The 23,263-nt window shown below is 44.0% G+C and overlaps 1 protein-coding gene across 1 annotated transcript in view; it reads left to right on the top strand.

Moving 5' to 3' along the window:
- LOC115136017 (uncharacterized) overlaps positions 1-23,263 on the top strand; it is a 133,541-nt gene that overhangs the window by 5,938 nt on the left and 104,340 nt on the right. Inside the window, exon 2 of the mRNA XM_029671342.2 lies at positions 21,553-21,640. The gene's annotated coding sequence lies outside the window, so the exon portion shown is untranslated. The remainder of the gene's footprint in view (positions 1-21,552; positions 21,641-23,263) is intronic.

The following is a 23,263-nucleotide window of genomic DNA, read 5'->3' on the forward strand; positions in this document are numbered from 1 at the left end:
GGACAGGTGTATTTTATACAGGTAACAAGCTGAGATCAGGAGCACTCCCTTTTAGAGTGTGCTCCTAATCTCAGCTCATTACCTGTATAAAAGACACCTGGGAGCCAGAAATCTTTCTGATTGAGAGTGAGTCAAATACTTATTTCCCTCATTAAAATTCAAATAAATTAATAACATTTTTGACATGTGTTTTTGACATGTATTTTTGTTGTTATTCTGTCTCTCGCTGTTCAAATAAACCTACCATTAAAATTATAGACTGATAATTTCTTTGTCAGTGGGCAAACGTACAAACTCAGCAGGGGATCAAATACTTTTCCCCCTCACTTTACATGTATGGGCAGCAATATGATAACAGTTGGTTAAAAAACATACACCCTTAGTGGGAGACTCTTGGAACGTAGGTTAAAACTACAGCTAGAGCTACCATTCATATTCCCACAATTAGTTTTGAGGTGTGAAATGTCATTCTCGTGTTTCCTAGACATTTTGACTGGCTGTGTTACAAAGCATTGGCCGAGACACAGAGGGCGTGGAGAAAATACTACTCCTTGGTGGTAACCATGTGCCTACAGTTGTCTTAATGGAATCTGGTTGGCCATTTCCTTATGTTGATGATTGGCACTAGACAGTAGTAGACTGTACTTAGAAAAACAGTACCCAGGTCCATTGAATGGATGCAATCTCCTAAGTGCCATTTTGTCCTAAGAAGTGCCATCTCTCACAATTTGCTGGAATGACATCACTCAGCCCTTTCTGCCTTACTGTATACTTCCTGTGTATTTCTCAGTGTATTGTATTACAGGACATCTCTGGTTTGGAGGACAATATTTTCCCTCTGTACTCTCACCTCCTGGCTTTTTAACATTAGTCTATAATTGAGTTTCCTTCCCTGCAAATCCATCTGTACATCTTGTTTTTGTTCTCCCTATGATGTCCATAGAGGTTTATTATCAAAAGCCAGATGCAACGTCTGACATAGGAAATCAAGGACATTTTCCTGATGGGCTTTGTTATAGCAGAAGCAGTGGATCAAAGGACTGAAAGCATCGCTTAAGCGGCAATGACAGAATAATTTATTGTATTGCGTTTTAGTGGAAATTTCACTTATTAACTACAAATTACTTCCTCAATGTGGTCCAATTCCTTGTAAAAAGCACCATGATTTTATGCTGACGTTGACTAGTGGGAGTGCATTTTATTTCTCCCTGGTAATATTATGTCTTGTGTTTTACTAGACTTTTACTCTCCAAAATACTTTAAGGAGTACCGTTTCATCTCCGCAATATAGTGCATTGATGCATTTTGGCCGTAGGGAGACTGTAAAGTTCCCAGCTTCTCTCGGCTTTGACATATTAGATGATTTAGGGGTTCTAGGCAATGTAGGTCTTTGAAAAACATAGGTCCCTCTAAAGATACCTCTTCAGTCTATTTTGGGGATGGAAGTGAGCATTTTTTACATTCAGCTTGTCCACATGTTAAGATGTACTTGATAGTTGATACTGTACTTATTTCACGTTGTCCAAACTTGAAGAATCTGAAATACACTTTTGTTCGAAGTAAAGTTTGTGGACGTTTTCCCATTCTGTTCCCTAATCCTTAAATAGAGAAGTTAATTAAGAAAATAATCTCCTTCCTAATTGATGAGCCTCAGATAACTGTGGGCGATTCATACACATGCTTCCTCAAGTTACTTTAATGGTCTTTGACAACTTTTATTGAAACCAAAATTGAGAAAACGTCAACTCGCAAAGTGCACAGTACAGCAAGAAGGCCGTGTCTGCCATATTCAGATCATTCAATCATTGCTTTCCCCTCTCTTGTTCTCACCCCATTAGTTTCAGAAAATTATGAGTCTGGCACTCTGGCACTCAGTGAGGGTGTTTGAGAAAACAATAAGTGAGTAAGAAAAACACTGACGTTAATGTCAAAGCTACAGGATTGCGTTGAGAATCAGTCCCTTCGCACTTCGCTTTTAGTCAGTTAGACTGGATTGTTTTGCTGTTTTCCTCGTTCAAGTTTTTAGATTTTGTTTGGAATTTCAACAGCTGCTTCCCTTGCTCAGTCACAGAGTATGCTTGCACAATTCCTCTGCACATTCTAGTTATTGTATAGAGAAGCGAAGTAGACTTGTTGTGACATCACTCACAGTTAATGTGAGAATGTAAAGTTGTGGCCGGTTGCCCTGCAGGATAGGTTAGAAATGTCTGAATAGCTCACTGCTCATTCAGTTCCTTTGCAAGCAGATCATGTTTAGCCCTAGCCTGTGTTACTTTAGCCTCCCTACAAGAGAGCATGCTCCTGTATTGCTGGAGGGCTAGAGCCCAAGGGGGCCAGGGTGGTTTGTGAGCAAGGACAAGGTTTCTTAGAAATAGTATAGAGTAGGCCCGAGACACTGATCTAAGGTCCGTTTTGCATCCCTAACCTCTAATGATTAAGGTTTTGGGTAGGGTAAGCTGATCTGAGATCTGTGCAATCTAAGGACGACTACAGGTTACAGGTTTTCACTCCTCAACAGGAAATGCTCAGTGACATGTTTATGGAGATCCCATTGAACTTTGTGTCCAGGAATTTCATTCAGACTTGAAAAAAGGGAGTTAATATGAAATCTAAACCTTAAAAACAGTGAAACATAAATGAAACGACTGTGTATGAATGTGGGTACTCTTATGCCTTGATTTTTCATGGCACACACACACACCACGTGAATGAAAGCTGTGTGTTTGTAAGACTTTTTAGGCTAATGCCAGTTCTGATTTAAGAAGTGGTTGCATTTTTATGACTCAACATTCATCTTACTTCCCACTGGCTGTTCCACACCACACACGCCAATCCTTATTTTATGTTCTTTCACATGTGTTACGTTTTATTGGACCCAAGGCATCAAGTTGTTGACTTTCAAGTCAGAATGTAAACAAGAAGATGGCAGATGCATAAAGTGGATGCAGCGACTCTGGGAAATATTATCATAACAGACACAAACTCTAAAGGAATCTGCACACAGAACAGTTGGCGACAAAATAATGGTCGTCGTTTTATTGTCCATGTTAGAGTTCCCCTGTCTTCCTTATACCCATTGTACCAAGCGATTGAGAGAACACCTATGTATTTTACTCAGACTATGTGTCTTAAAACCATGGCCCTAGTTCCTATTTTCCAATTATCCAACTATCAACACAATAGAATGAACACTTTCCATATAGTAAAACATTTAGACATTTACCATTGTCTTTAAATTACGTGACTAACCTAATCTTACCAGGGTTGCTTTATGGCAGTAAATAAAGAACATATGAATTGTAATAAAATGTCTAAATGTATTGTCGTACAGACATTTTATAGATGTTAATTCAAGCTTGGCAGTACATTATGTAGAGTAGTATGTAGAGACAGTACTCATTTTCAACCTAGTCTATCACTGAGCTTTTCTCCACTACAAAGACATTTGTGACTCCTGTCCATAATTGGTTACCACTTCTTTTATCTTATTATCTGTGTGCGCATCATTATTGCAGTCATCACATTAGATTATTTCATGCATAATAAACAGATTCAACTGTGTGCCAGGTAATTAGTATGTTAGGATATGTGCCCCGATATGAGCTTTGCTTTTCTAACGACCCTATTGTTCCTTCTGTCTCTGAAAAGTGTGAGTTACTGATACAAATTTGGCACGGTTGAATAAGCAATGTATTTCAGCATACCGTTTTCTTTCTCTATACTTTGCTCTTCTTGGATACTCCAGCAAGTAGAAAAAGATACTAAAGAAATATTACAGAGAGCGATAGGCATGATTTGATTCTGGTTTCTGGTAGATAGATATAAGTCGATTTAAATCACAGATGTGCTAGAGTCTATTCACAAAGAAAGAGTCCTTTGACATTTTATGTGTTGATAGCTCCACTCTGGTCTGTGGAATTTGCAATGCATTGAACTGCATGGTTTTCATACAGGTTTGGAACTTATTGGCAAGTTAAGGCCCAGTGGCTTAACACTAAACTGACTTTTAGAATGATCACTTTTGGCTGTTTCTTGGCAGACATGTTAAGGGTTTTAGGAAGAGAAGAGTACAGTTCTCTGTAGAGGTCTAACAGACAAAAAGACGTGGGGATTTTGGGCCTGCTGATAACAAATCAAATCAAACTGTATTTGTCACATGTGCCGAATACAACAAGTGTAGACCTTTCCGTGAAATGCTTATTTACATGCCCTTAACCAACAGTGCAGTTCAAGAAGAGTTAAGAAAATATTTACCAAATAAACCAAAGTAAAAAATAATAAAAAGTAACACAATAAAATACAGTAACGAGGCTATATACTGGGGGTACCGGTACCGAGTCAGTGTGCGGGGGTACAGGTTAGTTGAGCTAATTTGTACATCAGCTTTTGTCAACAGAATTTAAGCTAATGTTTTCTATTTTCTGCACTCTGCACTGTACTCATCTTGTCATTAATGACTGGATGAATAATATATAGTCCAGAATAATCAGAGTCCAGAAAATAGGGATTTTAAATCCTCTTTTCCCCCTCTTGTGGTAAATATTTTATTTTTCCCATGGTGGGGTCAATTCAAATTTAAGGGAGTAAACTGAAAATAGTTTAATTCCAAAACACTATATATCTATTTTCAGAAATGTTGGTAAATTAGCTTTTATTGTTTAAAAAAATTCCTAAAGAGATTTGTGTGACTTTTCACTGTCTAATCAAGGCATGGGGTTGTTCAATGACAGACATGTATTTGTTTAAAATCTATCTCTTGATGGTTTCATTTCAGAGAGACAAATCATTTTACTAAATGTTATATCCGCCTCACTCTCAGAGAAATAAGTAGTCCTGCTAGGTTTTAGCCGATGCTCTCAGCCAGAACGACTTACAGTGAGTGCATGCATTTTAAGAAAGCTAGGTGAGACAACCACATATCAGTCAAATATACAGGATGCGAACCATTCCATTCCAGCTAAACAACAGATATATAGCATTTATCGGAAAAACACATTTGAATACACATCTAAAATATTTTAATTAAACGTCTGAGAACATATTTTACACACATACAGTACAGCATGAAGGTATCCATAAGCAATCATTTCTGATTAAAAAAAACTGAAATGTGAAAAATTGGTGGATATAGCATTTTGAATATAAACTCTTCTTCCATAAAAAAAATGACATTTTTTTCAATGACTTCTGAATAAATAAATGAAACGTCAAAGCTATTTATTTTTTAAGCTTTTCAAATTTCTAAATGTTTTATTCAAATCACTTCCAGAACTGACTGCCTTAAATTCGAATGGACCCCAACCCTGATTTTCCCCAATTCATAACACACAAAACACTGATAACCAGCCTATGAACATGGAGGTTTTCTCCAGATGCTTTGATGAACAACTACATGCCTTTTCAATGGCCATAAAAGACCACATATACTGTTTATATCCATTTATAAAACCCCACTGCAAATTGTTTATAACCTCCCTGCAACCTGCTCCACCACTAACTCATAGTAACAATAGACTTGTCTAGTTTCATCATATTTCATTGGGTGGTTTGGACGGGCCTGTCATGGCATCATCTGGACACCCAGAACCAAATTTACAAGAGACTAGTCATGTCAGAACGTTAACAGGTTTAATGCCTGTGGCTGATCCAGCGAGCTTACCAGAGTCATAACCACATAACCGCCTGTCTCCACCACCATACCATTCTAAAGACAGTGACTATTGACCAACAAACCAACCTGCTTCCCTAAGGTCAGAGTTGAAACAGGACACCTATAACGAGCCACAGTGGGTTCACAAAAGGCACAGCACTGTACACCGGAGAACACCAGACTATGTCACCTAATAGTGAACCCCTGTCCTCCGTCTTCCACTTGACTTCAGCCACCCCCCTCCCCCGCCACTTACTTTAAATATCTAATTTTATAATGGTGTCCCTCAAAAGGTTGATGACAGCTCTGTGCTAAAAGTGAAATGTAAACAGCTGTTGTGTAGCGTAGAGCGACCGGTGTGGGGCTGAACACAGCAGCCAGTGGGTCTGTGGTTCGCTGTCATGTCGGCAGTACAATGACAAGACCTGAGGTGAGGTGAGAAGCCTTTCCACAACGCCAGAAGTTCTGGCAGTTCTGTTCGGTGTCTGCCCGGTCAAACTCCCCTGTGGCAAATACATGGCACACTCCCCGGGTTGGCTCGGGCCAGGGTCAGTTATGTGTAAATGGACATTGTAGCCCCTGAGTGCTGATCTGGGGTCAGGTGTGTTTGTTTAATCTTAATGAGTAAGGTTAGGGATCGGGAAGGGAAAGCTGATCCGAGACCAGGGCTGTGGAACTGTCTGTCAGTGCAGCGTTTTCTGGAGGTGAGATGTCCCCAGTAAAGAGCAGGATTGTGTAGGATCACTTGCACCTTCGTCTTGATTCCAGTGTGTGTGTGTGTGTGTGTGTGTGTAACAGCCATTTAACAGGCTGGCTGTTGTCCCTGGTTTCCTGCTGGTGGTATTTATAAACGGTTGAAGACATTTAATACAGATTGCAGCACACCTCTCAGCTTTCCCTGTTCTCTTAAATACATTTTGTACTCAGAAACATACAGACAAGCACATACATGATACATCTATCCAGACTTTGAAATTAGCTGGTGCACACTGGTACTGATTACTGGCACCTCAAATTTTCTAATGCTTGAGTACCAGCACATCTTATAGAATATTGCTTCTAAAATATTGACCCTTGTACAGCTAAATTAAAACAGTATAAAACATTTATGAACTATGTGCTTCAGAAAGGGTTAACCTTTTCCTTCCTACTTAGAGAAAGAGAGAGGAGTCTGGAAAAAACTGGCTAAAGGTCAGCTAGCCAGGCTGACTTCAGACACAGACAGAGAATTCCACACTGTCTTGAATTCAGACCCTTGCCCTTCTTCTGCCAAGTTCATTGTGTTCCCTCTTCCCTCCACCCGCTCTCCCTTTGGCTAGACAGGGAGACAACAAATTAACTTCTGGGAGACGTCGTGGGCCCATTGGAGGCCCAATGGTGTAATATAAAACAGGCATGTCTGTATGTGACCCTCCAAAAATAGGGAAGACACCACCAGGGGAAGATAGTTTTAGTGTCCCCCAGCGTGCATTAGATCAACCAGCCTAGCATTCGCTAGTGGAGGTTCCATCCACCCTCCACTGAATTCAACCCCAAACCTGAGGAATCTGCTGTAAAACCTCAGTGTCTCAGTCTATTCCCCTCCGTTACCCCTCTTCCCTCCTTCCTTCCCCTCAGCTCCACCCGGGTTGTGCTGGGATGACACAGGTTGGAGCTGGGTTTGGGGCTAGGACTAGGGATGAGGCTTTTGGGGTGGGACTAAGGGGCAGTGGATAGGAATATGGCTCATGGGGCTGAGAGCTACTTTTACAGAGCTGTGGCTGGAGCTACTTCTATAGAGCTAAGGCTGGAGCTACTTCTATAGAGCTGAGGCTGTAGCTACTTCTATAGAGCTGAGGCTGGAGCTACTTCTATAGAGCTGAGGCTGGAGCTACTTCTATAGAGCTGAGGCTGGAGCTACGTCAATAGAGCTGAGGCTGGAGCTACTTCTATAGAGCTGAGGCTGGAGCTACTTCTATTAAGCTGAGGCTGGAGCTACTTCTATTAAACTGAGGCTGGAGCTACTTCTATAGAGCTAAGGCTGGAGCTACTTCTATAGAGCTGAGGCTGGAGCTACTTCTATAGAGCTGAGGCTGGATCTACTTCTATTAAGCTGAGGCTGGAGCTACATCTATAGAGCTGAGGCTGGAGCTACTTCTATAGAGCTGAGGCTGGAGCTACTTCTATTAAGCTGAAGGTGGAGCTACTTCTATAGAGCCAAGGCTGGAGCTACTTCTATAGACCTAAGGCTGGGACTACTTCTATTAAGCTGAGGCTGGAGCTACTTCTATAGAGCTGAGGCTGGAGCTACTTCTATAGAGCTGAGGCTGGAGCTACGTCAATAGAGCTGAGGCTGGAGCTACTTCTATAGAGCTGAGGCTGGAGCTACTTCTATTAAGCTGAGGCTGGAGCTACTTCTATTAAACTGAGGCTGGATCTACTTCTATTAAGCTGAGGCTGGAGCTACATCTATAGAGCTGAGGCTGGAGCTACTTCTATAGAGCTGAGGCTGGAGCTACTTCTATTAAGCTGAAGGTGGAGCTACTTCTATAGAGCCAAGGCTGGAGCTACTTCTATAGACCTAAGGCTGGGACTACTTCTATTAAGCTGAGGCTGGAGCTACTTCTATAGAGCTGAGGCTGGAGCTACTTCTATAGAGCTGAGGCTGGAGCTACGTCAATAGAGCTGAGGCTGGAGCTACTTCTATAGAGCTGAGGCTGGAGCTACTTCTATTAAGCTGAGGCTGGAGCTACTTCTATTAAACTGAGGCTGAGCTACTTCTATAGAGCTGGCTGGAGCTACTTCTATAGAGCTGAGGCTGGAGCTACTTCTATAGAGCTGAGGCTGGATCTACTTCTATTAAGCTGAGGCTGGAGCTACATCTATAGAGCTGAGGCTGGAGCTACTTCTATAGAGCTGAGGCTAGAGCTACTTCTATAGAGCTGAGTCTGGCGCTACTTCTATTAAGCTGAAGGTGGAGCTACTTCTATAGAGCCAAGGCTGGAGCTACTTCTATAGAGCTGAGGCTGGAGCTACTTCTATTGCGCTGAGGCTGGATCTACTTCTATAGAGCTGAGGCTGGAGCTACTTCTATTGCGCTGAGGCTGGATCTACTTCTATAGAGCTAAGGCTGGAGCTACTTCTATAGAGCTGAGGCTGGAGCTACTTCTATAGAGCTGAGGCTGGAGCTACTTCTATTAAGCTGAGGCTGGAGCTACTTATATTAAGCTGAGGCTGGAGCTACTTCTATTAAACTGAGGCTGGAGCTACTTCTATAGAGCTAAGGCTGGAGCTACTTCTATAGAGCTGAGGCTGGAGCTACGTCAATAGAGCTGAGGCTGGAGCTACTTCTATAGAGCTGAGGCTAGAGCTACTTCTATAGAGCTGAGGCTGGAGCTACTTCTATAGAGCTGAGGCTGGAGCTACTTCTATAGAGCTGAGGCTGGAGCTACGTCAATAGAGCTGAGGCTGGAGCTACTTCTATAGAGCTGAGGCTGGAGCTACTTCTATTAAGCTGAGGCTGGAGCTACTTCTATTAAACTGTGGCTGGAGCTACTTCTATAGAGCTAAGAATGGAGCTACGTCTATAGAGCTGAGGCTGGAGCTACTTCTATAGAGCTGAGGCTGGATCTACTTCTATTAAGCTGAGGCTGGAGCTACATCTATAGAGCTGAGGCTGGAGCTACTTCTATAGAGCTGAGGCTAGAGCTACTTCTATAGAGCTGAGGCTGGAGCTACTTCTATTAAGCTGAAGGTGGAGCTACTTCTATAGAGCTAAGGCTGGAGCTACTTCTATAGACCTAAGGCTGGGACTACTTCTATTAAGCTGAGGCTGGAGCTACTTCTATAGAGCTGAGGCTGGAGCTACTTCTATAGAGCTGAGGCTGGAGCTACTTCTATTGCGCTGAGGCTGGAGCTACTTCTATAGAGCTAAGGCTGGAGCTACTTCTATAGAGCTGAGGCTGGAGCTACTTCTATAGAGCTGAGTCTGGAGCTACTTCTATTAAGCTGAGGCTGGAGCTACTTCTATTAAGCTGAGGCTGGAGCTACTTCTATTAAACTGAGGCTGGAGCTACTTCTATTGAGCTAAGGCTGGAGCTACTTCTATAGAGCTGAGGCTGGAGCTACGTCAATAGAGCTGAGGCTGGAGCTACTTCTATAGAGCTGAGGCTAGAGATTCTTCTATAGAGCTGAGGCTGGAGCTACTTCTATTAAGCTGAAGGTGGAGCTACTTCTATAGAGCTAAGGCTGGAGCTACTTCTATAGACCTAAGGCTGGGACTACTTCTATTAAGCTGAGGCTGGAGCTACTTCTATAGAGCTGAGGCTGGAGCTACTTCTATAGAGCTGAGGCTGAAGCTACTTCTATTGCGCTGAGGCTGGAGCTACTTCTATAGAGCTAAGGCTGGAGCTACTTCTATAGAGCTGAGGCTGGAGCTACTTCTATAGAGCTGAGGCTGGAGCTACTTCTATTAAGCTGAGGCTGGAGCTACTTCTATTAAGCTGAGGCTGGAGCTACTTCTATTAAACTGAGGCTGGAGCTACTTCTATAGAGCTAAGGCTGGAGCTACTTCTATAGAGCTGAGTCTGGAGCTACGTCAATAGAGCTGAGGCTGGAGCTACTTCTATTAAGCTGAGGCTGGAGCTACTTCTATAAAGCTGAGGCTGGAGCTACTTCTATTAAGCTGAGGCTGGAGCTACATATATAGAGCTGAGGCTGGAGCTACTTCTATAGAGCTGAGGCTGGAGCTACTTCTATAGAGCTGAGGCTAGAGCTACTTCTATAGAGCTGAGGCTAGAGCTACTTCTATAGAGCTGAGGCTGGAGCTACTTCTATTAAGCTGAAGGTGGAGCTACTTCTATAGAGCTAAGGCTGGAGCTACTTCTATAGAGCTAAGGCTGGGACTACTTCTATTAAGCTGAGGCTGGAGCTACTTCTATAGAGCTGAGGCTGGAGCTACTTCTATAGAGCTGAGGCTGGAGCTTCTTCTATAGAGCTGAGGCTGGAGCTACTTCGATAGAGCTGAGGCTGGAGCTACTTCTATAGAGCTGAGGCTGGAGCTACGTCAATAGAGCGGAGACTGGAGCTACTTCTATAGAGCTGAGACTGGGGGACTGGGGCCTGGTGCTCAGATCTGGTGTTAGCAAAAGAGCAGATGATGCACTATCGGTTGGCCTCACTAGACCCGTGGGGGCCTGAGGAACATGGTTCAGGTCATACAAGTTATGTATGCTAGCTCGAGATCTCCTTCAGTTTTATGAGATTGGGGAGGGTGATGGAATAGCATAAACTGCACGGACGTGTTACGACTCGTCATATCGAGTAGCATTTTTAACACGTTTTCATGTCGTTAAATAGTATTGACAAAGATTGTAAAATAGACATGTATCATTGGGCGCTGCTGGGTTGAGTTTGGTCTTACTGGCCAAAGGACCTTAGTTATCACTAGTGTAGACAACATTGCTAAACACTAGTTTGAGTAATGTTTTAATGCTAATCATATTTAATATAACGTTTTCTAGAATCAAACCATTTGGAAAATATAGAATGGAAGATGGAAGTCACTTAGTGTTGCAGTGCATTAGGACAAACTGACGAACCAGTGACCACACCCCAAAGTTCATATCTCTTCAATGTTACTTTCAAATGTTCCGTCTCTGTACTTCCTTTGCTTTACCCTCTACATCTCCCACCACTGAAAATAAAGGTAGCAATTTGCTAACTCTTTAGTAGGAATCACATTGTATATGCTAATTTTATATTCATAGCTAAGTTATTAGGTATTATTGACAATTTATCAGTGTTTTCTTATTCACACACTGAATAAATGCCTAATTAGCAAACATACCTATGTATGAACTGCAAATTAGTGACTATATGATCCTATATCAAAGTGTTAGGTTTAAAGATTTGTTGGATAAAATGTATTTAGTTGACTGTAAGGTTAAATAAAAACAAATATCTGCCCATCACAGAGATAGAAGTAGCTATTTGGAATCACCGAATAATTGACAAACATTGGACAAACGTTGCTTTCATGACCATGATGCAAAGAATCAATCGCCGATACAGAAGCAGCGTGCCCGTTTGAAACGGATTGAATGTGTTTTCAGGGCTTTATGAAAAGGAGAAGAGGTATAGAGAGAAAGAGGTAGATTTTCTTTTTTGGTATTTCCTTTTTTTTAATCCAACCTGACTCACCACTTTGCTCAGGGATATTTATAGCCAGTTATTTCCTTTTCCTGTTTGGCTTTCCTCTGTTTGCTCATGAGGAGAGGAGTGGAATGTTCTTCTTCTGTCAGATCTGACTGGAGCAGAGGGGAAATCTATGTTCGAAATAATCAACTGACACAGCAGTGTAGCAGTGACTAATAAAAAGTACAAAGACAATGGCTATGATGACTTTTTTTTTTTTCTCAACTTGGTTTATCTTAAGTATTGTTCAGGTTGAACTAAATGGATTATGTAGTATGGGTTGTATGGTGTTCACTCGCATTTGTGAGAGTAAAATTGTGGGTGTAAAGTATGGATATATAGTATATGGATCATTGTGTGTGTGTGTGTGTTTGTATATGCATGTGTGTATTGTTTTGTGTGTGCATGTAAGGGTGGATAGGGTGTCATTCGGTGTTTGTATAATGTGTGTTTATGTCCGTGTGTGTCCCGTGCTTTGTCTGCTACAGCTGCCTATATCAGCTGCTTGCTCGTTAAATGTTGGGTGTAAACCCCTCGTGACACCATGCAGTGTCCTGTTACCCCTATGGGAATACCTACAATTGTCATCCAAAGCTTCCTTAACTCCCTGGAATTCTACAGTTGTTATCCTTAAACAACAGTCTTAGCCATACTGACCTGAAAGTAGGCCTAGTCCCAAATGTTGAGCTGAGAATAACTTCTAAACATGCAAATGTATTCTATGCTATTCCAAATGTTAAGTACATAGTCTGTGTTTCAAAAGAACCCTGCAAACTGTGTGATGGTGAAAGAGGAAATAGTTTGCACTGTAAGGGTTCTATTTCTGTCAAAATGCTTGATTACTGCTATTGATTATGCCCAAAATATGTTCCCTCCCTGAAATAATCTTCACCTACATAGTTAATGTGATATTACATTTTGAAGAGTGATAGAGGCATATATATATATATATATATATATATATATATATATATATATATATATATATATATATATATATGCCTCTATCACTCTATATATGCCTGTATCACATTGTAGGTATTCCCATTGGGGTAACATAATACAAACACTGAATGACACCCTATATATATATATATATGTGTATGATTTTTTTAAGACAATGGAAAGAGATTAATTGTTAATGTATAGGCTTTATACTGTAAATGTGGAAGTACCATTCTGTGTTTCTTATTGCACCCTGTAGATGGCTAAATTACCTCACTTCCTGTTTGGCCAGAATAAAGAAACTTTTATAATTGTACATCCTGCTTGACAGTGATCTGTGTGATATTCTGGTGTACAGCTGTAAGGGATGACAGAATATTTAGGTCCCATTGTGTGTGTGCAGATACCACTGTAAGGATTTTATATTGAGTTAATTCTATAGATACAGATACATTCAGTTTGGTGTTTGTTGCAAGCATGGGGGGTCAAGTTTATGCATTGGGTTTTTGAGTTTGGGTGCATGTGCTACAGAACTCGGTATCATACAAAATGAATTAGCTTCTTCATGCCCTGCGTCTTAGTGTAGAACAACCAAGCTAACTTTTCTTGTTTTATGGAAATTAAATTATGGCATAATGCCACTTCCGTTATTAGAACAGAGAGACTGTGCATATGAATCAGTCTACTGTTGTCATAGTAACATGAAGCACTAAACCTTGGAGCAGCTGTTGTTATGGCAGCCTTTGAACAGCTGGGGGGCTATTGCTGGCAAGGGATTGTGGGAAATGAGTCCTTTGGTCCTCCCTGCTCACCTTGACCTCCCTCCTCCTCCGAAGAGGAGAGTTTGGGCATCTTAAAGAGGTCCATCTGGAATATTCCACTGTGTACTGAGTCTGTGTATGGTTATAGTATATTTATTGAACATCTAAAATGCATAATAATGCTATCTTCTCTGAACATGTTTGCCTGAAACTATAACAAACTACGTACTCCACAAAATGAATGGCAAAAAAAGTGGAGCAAACGAGATGGATTGTCTCGTAACGTGGGGCCGCAAATGAGTTTGAAGCATTCGAATGCATCTCGTTATTCGAGAGCAAATGTTGTACACGGCCGCGACAAAAACTCACTCGCAGGAAGCACAACTTGTCCAATTCCTTCAGCATTAATCAAGTCAAAGCGTAACCCGAGAGCAGCACCCCATCCTCCCACTGTTCGCTTGAATGAAGAATTCCTCGACTAGGGGACTGTGCATGTGTGCGTGAGCATGTGTGCTAGGCCTGCTCGCATGAGGCGACGTGCCAGACTCCTTGAGACTCTGAGACCGAGACAGTGATTGTATGTGAGAAAAATCAAACACCCCACCTCCCCCCTCCCAAGTCAGGCAGGCCCACTCTCTTCTCTCCATGTCTGTTTAGGGGCCCAGCCAACCGGCCGGGCTGACAGGCCTTAGTGGGGCCGGTGTGGTGGTCTGCTGCTGCAGGAATGCTAATGCTTCCTGCTTCCTCTGTGGTTTGTGAGAAACACAGTGATTAGCCCTCCAGCCCCCCAGGGGGAGCCTCTGCTGCTTCGGCCCCACTCTAATTCACTTTGCCGTCAACAGGAAGGCCGGTCCAGGGCCCCAGGGGGGTCGTCCTGGAGGAAGACTGGGGGGACCCCTGGGCCTGGGCAGGCCTGGCGGCTGAGTGGCCAGAGAGGAAGGCCACCGTTGGCCCTGGAGCTTAGAGGAGGCTTCTAGAGGGATTACAGACCAGGCTAAAATGTTTTCTTTGTAGCTGGAGGAAACCCGAGAAATGCCTCCCCCCCCATCTTCCTTGGATGACAGTAGTGTTGGTGAAGTGAACGACCCAGGCTAGAGGCTACATCCCAATTTTATTTTAAAAAGCCTCCTCTCCTCATCTCCTTTCATGAGCATTGGTCTGACATGAGTTCATACATTGAACCTAAATGGTATATGGTGGAATAAAGTTCCATCCAGTTCTATCCAGATCTATCACTTGTTAGTGGTCTTGAAGTAAAGTAAACAAAGAAGCCATATAACTGCTACAGTCTATACATCCATCCTCCCCCTGTCTGTTATATCTCCATTCTTCAAGCTCCCTAGCCTGTACCTCACACAGTCCCCATTGAGCCATCTTCAGAGTTCGTTCTGCTAGGTGACCTAAACTGGGACATGCTTAATACCCCGGCCGTCCTACATTCTAAGCTAGATGCCCTCAATCTCACACAAAATATCAAGGAACCCACCAGGTACAACCCTAAATCCATAAACATGGGCACCCTCATAGATATTATCCTGACCAACTTGCCCTCCAAATACACCTCTGCTGTTTTCAATCAGGATCTTTTTTTTTTCTTCTGTTTTTTATTTCACCTTTATTTAACCAGGTAGGCTAGTTGAGAACAAGTTCTCATTTACAACTGCGACCTGGCCAAGATAAAGCAAAGCAGTGCGACACAAACAACAACACAGAGTTACACATGGGATAAACAAGTGTACAGTCAATAACACAATAGAAAAAAGAAAGTCTATATACAGTGTGTGCAAATGGCGTGAGGAGGTAGGCAATAAATAGACCAGTGAGCTGAGATACCTAGCAAAGACGTATAGATGAGCTGGAGCCAGTGGGTCTGGCGAGAATATGTAGCGAGGGCCAGCCGACAAGAGCATACAGGTTGCGGTGGTGAGTGGTATATGGGGCTTTGGTAACAAAATGTCGCTCTTGCTGCGGGTAATTCCTTGATCCACCTCTACTCAGACAATATCATTCTGTATACATTTGGCCCTTCTTTGGACACTGTGTTAACAAACCTCCAAACGAGCTTCAATGCCATACAACACTCCTTCCGTTGCCTCCAACTGCCCTGAAACGCTAGTAAAACTAAATGCATGCTATTCAACCGATTGCTGCCCGCACCCGCCCGCCCGACTAGCATCACTACTCTGGATGGTTCTGACTTAGAATATGTGGACAACTACAAATACCTAGGTGTCTGGCTAGACTGTAAACTCTCCTTCCAGACTCATATTAACTTGTTGAGTGTAGGGGGCATTATTTTGATGTTTGGATGAAAAATGAACCCAAATTAAACTGCCTATTTCTCAGGCCCAGAAGCTAGAATATGCATATAATTGTCAGATTAGGATAGAAAACACTCTAAAGTTTCCAAAACTGTCAAAATATTGTCTGTGAGTTTAACACTTCCAACTAGGAAGTGCCTCTTATTTTGAAAGCTTCCTGTTCCATTGCATGCCTTCCCTCCATTTAAAGGGATATCAACCAGATTCCCTATGGCTTCCACATGGTGTGAACAGTCTTTAGAAATAGTTTCAGCCTTTTATTCTGAAAAATGAGCGAGAACGATCACATTGCGTCAGTGGATGGCTGGGTGCCAGCAGAGTTTTGCATGCGCAACAGCTTGGAGCAGACATTTTCTCTCTCTCTTTCATTGAAAAAGCTACGGTCCGGTTGAAATATTATTTATTATTTATTGTAAAAACAACCCGAGGATTGATTATAAAAACGTTTGACATGTTTCTACAACCTTTACGGATACTATTTGGAATTTTCGTCTACCCCGTCGTGATCGCTCGAGCCTGTGGATTTCTGAACAAAACGCTCCAACCAACTGGAGTTATTTTGGATATTAAAATAATCTTTATGGAACAAAAGGAACATTTATTGTGTAACTTGGAGTCTCGTGAGTGCAAACATCCGAAGATCATCAAAGGTAAGCAATTCATTTTATTGCTTTTCTGACTTCTGTGACCAATCTACTTTCCTGCTAGCTGTTTGTAATGTTTTGTCTAATGAGAGAGATGTCATTACATAAACGCTTGGTTTGCTTTAAAGCTTTTTTGAAATCTGACACGCCAGGTGGAATAACAACAAGCTAAGCTGTGTTTTGCTATATTGCACTTGTGATTTCATGGCGCTCTGCAATTCAGAGGATGTTGACGAAAATGATCTCACTAACGGGATGGTTGCACCAAGAAGTTAATCATCTCCAATCAAAAATCTAATCTAGAATCGGCTATTTCGCAACAAAGCCTCCTTCACTCTCACAGCCAAACGTTGTGATAATGTTGCGTCTAGGTGGTAGGTATAGGAGTCAGGCACAGGAGAGCAGGGATGTCCCCCGGTGCGAACACCTGGGCCTCGCTGCGGTGGTGGTCAGCACTTGCCTTCTGCCGCCCCTCGGCCTGTTTAAGGTACCCGTGGGCGGCCTCCCAGGTCTCCCTTGAGTGCCTCACCCAATTGTCCACCACAGGAGCCTCGGTCTGGCTCTGATGCCATGGTACCAGCACCATGAGGTAAGGCTGACTGAGACCCCAAAACGTTCCATGAACGCCTTCCACACCCTGGACGTGAACTGGGGACCCCGATCAGAAACAATGTCCTCAGGCACCCTGTAGTGCCAGAAGACGTGAGTAAACAGGGCCTCCGCAGTCTGTAGGGCCATAGGGAGACCGGGCAAAAGGATGAGACAACAGAACTTAGAAAAACGATCCTCAACGACCAGGAACGTGGTGTTGCCCTGTGACGGAGGCAGATCGTTTAGGAAGTCAACCGACAGGTGTGACCACGGCCGCTGTGGAACGGGAAGAGGTTGTAACTTCCCTATGGGCAGGTGCCTAGGAGCCTTGCACTGAGCGCACACCGAGCAGGAGGACACATAAACCCTCACACTCTTGGCTAAAGTGGACCACCAATACTTCCCACTAAGACATCGCACCGTCCTACCGATCCCCAGATGTCCAGAGGAGGGGGACGTGTGCACCTCCACTATGAATGCCAAAGAGGGATTTGGATGCGCTAGCACGGGTGCCGAGGTGAAAAGAGCCTTCAGGCGACCAAAAGCCCTGTCCGCCTCAGCCAACCACCCCAGACGCACCGCACCCCCCCTTCAGCAGTGACGTAATGGGAGCAGCCACCTGCCCAAAACCCTGGATAAACTTCTGGTAGTAATTGGCAAACCCTAAGAACCGCTGCACCTCCTTTACCGTGGTTGGAGTCGGCCAATTACGCACGGCTGCAATGCGGTCACACTCCATCACCAACCCTGATGTGGAAATGCGATACCCAAGGAAGGAGACGGCCTGTTTGAAGAACAAGCATTTCTCATCCTTGACGTACAGGTCATGCTCCAACAGTTGCCCAAGTACCTTGCGCACCAGAGACACATGCGCGGCGCGTGTAGCGGAATAGACCAGAATATCATCGATATAAACCACCACACCCTGCCCATGCAGGTCCCTGAGAATCTTGTCTACAAAATATTGGAAGACTGCTGGAGCATTCTTCAACCCGTACGGCATGACGAGGTACTCATAATGCCCGGATGTGGTAGTAAACACTGTCATCCACTCATCTCCCTCCCAGATACGCACCAAGTTATACGCACTCCTGAGATCCAGTTTTGTGAAAAAGCGTGTTCCGTGGAAATTACTCAATCGCCGTGGCAATGAGAGGTAGCGGGTAACTGTACCCCACCGTGATGGAATTTAGACCTCTATAGTCAATGCACGGACACAGCCCTCCCTCCTTTTTTTCACAAAAAGGAAACTCGAGGAGGCAGGTGATGTGGCGGGCCGCATGTACCCCTGCCCCAGAGATTCAGATATGTATCTCTGGGTGTCTCCATAGCCACCGTCTCCTCCTGTGACACGGGATACACGTGACTCCTGGGAAGTGCAGTGTCTACCAGGAGATTTATCACACAATCCCCTCGTCGATGAGGTGGTAATTGGCTCGCCCTCTTTTTACAGAAGGCGATAGCCAAATCGGCATATTCTGAGGGAATACGCACAGTGTAGACTGAGTCTGGACTCTCCACCGTCGTAGTACCGATGGAAACTCCTACACACCTGCCTGAGCACTCCTCTGACCACCCCTTTAGAGCCCTCTGTTACCATCAAAATCCTGGGGTTGTGACGGGCCAACCAGGGGATCCCCAGCACCACCGGAAATGCAGGAGAATCAATGAGAAAGAGACTAATTCTCTCCTCATGACCCTCCTGCGTAACCATGCCCAGTGGAGCCGTGGCCTCCCTGACTAGCCCTGACCCTAATGGTCGGCTATCTAAGGCGTGCACTGGGAAGGGTTTGTCAAGCTGAACATGCGCTAAACCGCAGTCAATAAAATTCCCTGCTGCGCCTGAATCTACTAGCGCCTTATGCCGGGAATGAGGGGAAAATTCAGGGGAAAAAATCAACACATACATGTGACCAACAGAGGGCTCTGGGTGAGTCTGGTGCCGACTCACCTGAGGTGTCCAAGCAGTGCTCAGCCTGGTGTCTCGACTCCCTGGAGGACCCCTCCAGCCCCGGTCAGCAGTGTGCCTTCTACGACCACAGCTGGTACAGGAAAGGCCCCCTCCTCCGGTCGCCCTCACTGCAGCACCTCCTAGCTCCATGGGCATTGGAGTGGAGGAGCTCTGGGATGAAACTGACAGGACCCGTTCTGGTTGTCCGCGGGTCGCCATCAAGTTGTCCAAACTAATGGACATGTCTATCAGCTGGCCCAAGGAGCGGGTGTCTCTACAGGCTAGCTCCCTTCGGACGTCCTCGCGCAAACTGCACCTATAGTGATCGAGCAGGGCCCTGTCGTTCCGTCCTGCGCCAGCGGCCAAGGTCCGGAACTCTAGGGCAAAGTCCTGAGCACTCCTCTTCTCCTGCCTCAGATGGAACAGCCGTTCACCCGCCTCTCGGCCCTCAGGTGGGTGGTCGAACACGGCCCGAAAGTGGCAGGGGAACTCTGAATAGTGGTCCCTTGCCGAGTCAGGATCGTTCCATACTGCGTTGGCCCACTCCAGGGCCTCCCTTACGGAGTCGGATGAACGGTTGCCAGGTATAATTCCATCTGGAGTAAGAACCCCTGGCACCCGGCCGCGGTCCCATTGTACTCTCTCGGGAGTGTGAGTCGAATCCCACTGGAACCAGGCAATGAAGGAGAGGGTTGTGGTGGTATGTGGCTGATGGAGGTGTGGGAAGGCCACCTCTCTCCCATCTTTCCATCGTCACCATCACCTGATCCATCACGGTCCCCAGCCGGTGTAACACTGCCGTGTGGTGTTGAACGCGCTCCTCCATAGACACTGGGAGCGCGTCCGCTCCTGCTGACTCCATCGAAGTGGTGCGGGATTCTGTGATAATGTTGCGTCTAGGTGGTAGGTGTAGGAGTCAGGCGCAGGAGAGCAGGGATGTCTGAGAAGCGTGTTTTAATAGGAAAGTCCACCAACACAGGAATGGCACAATCGAAAAGGTAAATCAGGACAATCATACACTTTAGAATCCGTGAAAACAAATAAAGGCATAACCTAACCGAGCACATCACAATGAAAGACTAATCGCGCACAAACTTAGGCAGGCAACAGGGTACATACAGTATATACACACAGAAATTAACGCAAATGAAACCAGGTGTGAAAAAGAACCAAAGACAAAAAAAACAGAAAAGGAAAAAGGGATCGGTGATGGCTAGTAGACTGGTGACGCCGAGCGCCGCCTGAACAGGGAGAGGAGCTACCTTCGGTAGAAGTCGTGACAAACATACCCTCGTAAAACTGTCTATCCTACCGGTCCTCGACTTTGGCGATGTCATTTACAAAATAGCCTCAAACACTCAGCAAACTGGATGCAGTCTATCACAGTGCCATCCGTTTTGTCACCAAAGCCCCATATACCACCCACCACTGCAACCTGTATGCTCTCGTCGGCTGGCCCTTGCTACATATTTGTCGCCAGACCCACTGGCTAAAGGTCATCTACAAGTCTTTGCTAGGTAAAGCTCCGCCTTTTCTCAGCTCACTGGTCCAACAGGTATATCCCACTCATCATCCCCAAAGCCAACACCTGCTTTGGCCGCCTTTCCTTCCAGTTGGAGACTTTTATCTCCTTCACTAACTTTAAGCATCAGCTATCTGAGCAGCTCACCAATTTCTGCAGCTGTACACAGCCCATCTGTAAATAGCCAATCCATATTGTTTTTATTTACTTTTTTTTGCTATTTTGCACACCAGTATTTCTACTTGCACATCATCATCTGCACATCTATCACTCCAGTGTTAATTTTCTAAATTGTAATTACTTCGCTATGGCCTATTTATTGCTTATAGGTTTATAGGTATATAGGTTTTTCTATTGTTACTGACTGTACTTTGTTTATCCCATGTTGTTTTTTGTCGCACTGCTTTGCTTTATCTTGGCCAGGTCGCAGTTGTTAATGAGAGCTTGTTCTCAACTGGCCAACCTGGTTAAATAAAGGTGAAATAAAAGTAAATACAGGTCTTGGTAAACGTAGGCCGTTCAGAGCTCCGGTGTTAGCAGGTAGCTGCTGGAGTCGCTAGCCTACTGGGAGGACCACCACACTCCCACTGACAGGAGACACGACTAGCCGGTCAAGTGAAAGATCATGTGCCCAACCCTAAATGGATGATTGAACTTAAATCTGTGCACATTAACTGACTGCACTGCACCATAACTCCTTGAAACTTGGGGAGTCCAAGAGCCTATGGACGTACTAGGCACAAAGGAGTTTATCTCACAGAGACAAAGGGTCCTTACAGCCAAGAAATTCTATATTCAACATATTTACACACATAATATGAGGGTATTTTCATGACAATACTGTAAAGATAAGAAATATCCGTGGACCACTATCATTGCAGAATTACAATAAAATACTTTGCTTACTCATGTGTACAGTATGTGGGATATACTGTATGTTAAGAAGTGGCTTTATACATGTGTACCCACACAACAATATTTCCTGTTTTGTAGACTTTGTGTGGAGGACCGGACACTAAGGCGTGGAAGAGCAGACAACGACAACATTGACTACTGCTTTGTTGCAGAGGGCAAACTAACTGTAAGTTTTTCCATCACCTTTTCACAGTCCTAAAATAGGGAAGTAACACACCAATAGTGTTTGCCTGCCAAGAGCACTTAGGACCTCTGAACAGAGTGCCAGACAAACCAATTTTACATGTACACTGTACAAAAATGTAAAAACAACATGTAAAGTGTTGGTCCCATGTTTCATGAGCTGGAATAAAAGATCCCAGAAATGTTCCATATGCACAAAAAGCTTATTTCTCGAAAATGTTTAACACAATTGTGTTTACATCCTGGTTAGTGAGCATTTCTCATTTGCGAAGATAATCCATCCACCTGACAGGTGTGGCATATCAAGAAGTTGATTAAACAGCATGATCATTACAGCACCTTGTGCTGGGGACAATAAATGGCCACTCTAAAATGTGAAGTTTTGTCACATAACACAATGCTACAGATGTCTCAAGATTTGAGGGAGCGTGCAATTGGCATGCGGACTGCAGGAATATCCACAAAACCTGTTGCCAGATAATTGAATGTTCATTTCTCTACCATAAGCCGCCTCCAATGTTGTTTTAGAGGCGAGCGGTTTGTGTGGGCGAGCGGTTTGCTGATGTCAACATTGTGAACAGAGTGCACCATGGTGGTGGTGGGGTTATGGTATGGGCATGCATAAGCCTCGGACAATTGCGTTTTATCAATGGCAATTTGAATGCACAGAGATACCGTAACGAGGTCCTGAGGCCCATTGTCGTGCCATTCATCCGCCTCCATCACCTCATGTTTCAGCATGATAATGCACAGCCCCATGTCGCAAGGATCTGTACACAATTTCTGGAAGCTAAAAATGTCCCAGTTCTTCCACGGCCTGCATACTCACCAGACATGTCACTCTTTGAGCATATTTGGGATGCTCTGGATCGACGTGTATGACACCGTGTTCCAGCTCCCGCCAATATCCGGCAACTTTGCACAGCCTCTGAAAAGGAGTGGGACAACATTCCACAGACCACAATCAACAGCCTGATCAACTATGCGAAGGAGATGTGTCACGCTGCATGAGGCAAATGGTGGTCACACCAGATACTGACTGGTTTTCTGATCCACGCCCCTAATGTTTTTAAGGTATCTATGACCAACAGATGCATATCTGTATTCCCAGTCATGTGAAATCCATGGATCAGGGCCTAATGAATTAATAAAAAATTATTGATTTCCTTATATGAACTTTAACTCAGTAACAGCTTTGAAATTGGTTTGTTGCATGATGCGTTTATTTTTGTTTAGTATAGACTCTCATGAAAATGTCGGTAGAAAAATGGGAGATCCACATTAGGTGCAATGTGTGTGACAATTAACTATTGAAGTCTTCTTCATTAAAGTTGATGTTTACATACTGTATGTTTGTTTACAGCACCATTAGAGAAGAGGTTTATTTAGCAGGGCCTAAGTGTAGTGTTTAGGCAAGTGTTGTATATGCATGACTAACATCTGTTATATCTAATTCTGTCGAACTGCCTCTTCCGATCCAACTGCAAGTGTTTTTATCTTCCATGATAAAGGCTAAGACTAAGAGCACACAATTAATTGTAACTCCTACCTTAAACAAACTGCCATGCAAGAGTAGTTCAATCTCTTTGATTTACTCAACTCCTTC

This window comes from Oncorhynchus nerka, linkage group LG10 (genome assembly GCF_034236695.1).
Source record: "Oncorhynchus nerka isolate Pitt River linkage group LG10, Oner_Uvic_2.0, whole genome shotgun sequence".
Lineage (NCBI taxonomy): Eukaryota > Metazoa > Chordata > Actinopteri > Salmoniformes > Salmonidae > Oncorhynchus > Oncorhynchus nerka.